We start from the raw sequence: 1,519 nt of genomic DNA, 5'->3' as shown, positions 1-1,519 counted from the left end.
ATATAGTCAGAGATTCAACATTCAATATTTTATAGGACATGTACATAGAATAATATATATACGCATAACCAATGGACATAAGACACTGGGGGATAGGGGAGGCTAGGGGACTGTCAAGGGCGGGGGGAAAAATGGACACATATGTAATACCCTTTTTAATACTTTAAGCAATAAATTAAATAAATAAATAAATAAATAAATAAATAAATAAATCCTCAGAAATAAATAAATAAATAAATAAATAAATATAAGATTGCAACGGGGAAAAAATGTAGAAGATTTGAACACTATCAACAAATTGACTTAATTGACCTTTCTAGACTATTCCTTCTAAAAACAACAAAATTAACTGTTTTTTCAAGTGCATACTGAACTTTTACCAAGGCAGACCATATTTGGAATCATAAGAATTGTCTATACAGTGGGGCCTTGACTTACAGTGTCCCGACTAACAAGTTTTTTGAGATACCAGCTGTCTCTCGGCCGATTTTTTGCATTGAGTTGACAGAGTAATTTGAGTTAATGAACTCCTTAACAATCTCGGTCTTGGAACGAATTAAACTCGTAAGTCAAGGCCCCACTGTAAATGTAAAAAGAGTCAAGTCATACAAAGTATGTAATCTGATTATGATGAGAATATATTAGAAATCAACAATAGAATAATATTGATAAAATCTCTAATTGTTGAGAAACAAAATGATACACTTTCAAATTATCTATGTTCAAAGGAGAAATAAAAAGGAAATTTGAATGTATTTTGAATTGAATGACAAGAAAATATAACATATCAAAATTTATAGTATGAAGCTAAAACAGTTGGAAGTTTTAGTATTAAATGCCTATGTTGAAAAACAAAAAAGGATCTCAAATCATTAACTTCAGATTCTTTTTGAATAAATCATAAGAAACCTAATGAAACCCAAAGTAAGCAGAAGAAACAAAATCGTGAATATCAGAGCAGAAATCAATGAGGAAAATTATAAAGATTTTTTGTTGTTGAAAGCAAAAGCTAGTTGTTAGAGAATATTAAAAAAAATTGAGAGAGAATATATGCACCCCTATGTTCATAACAGCACAATTTACAATAGCTAAGATTTGGAAACAGCCCAGTGTCCATCAGCAGATGATTGGATAAAAAAAGCAGTGGTACATTTACACAATGGAATGCTATGCGCCAATAAAAAAGAACTCTTACCATTTGCAACAGCATGGATGGACCTAGAGAGTATTATGCTAAGCAAAATAAGCCAGTCAGAGAAAGAGAAGTAGCACATGATTTTACTCATATGAAGAATCTAATGAACAAAATAAACTGATGAACAAAATAGATCCAGATATATAGAACCATGGAACAGACTGACAAATTTCAGAGGGAAGGCAGGGTGGAGGTGAGTGGCTAGGGAGAGATTAACCAGGGAACTTATAAGCATACTAGTAGCCTGATGCATGAAATTCATGCACATTAAAAGGGAATTAATTGCTTTAACTGGTTTGGTTCAGTGGATAGAGCATCGGCCTG

The sequence above is a fragment of the Myotis davidii genome, unplaced genomic scaffold (genome assembly GCF_000327345.1).
Source record: "Myotis davidii unplaced genomic scaffold, ASM32734v1 scaffold1567, whole genome shotgun sequence".
Lineage (NCBI taxonomy): Eukaryota > Metazoa > Chordata > Mammalia > Chiroptera > Vespertilionidae > Myotis > Myotis davidii.
This window is presented reverse-complemented; position numbering follows the sequence as displayed.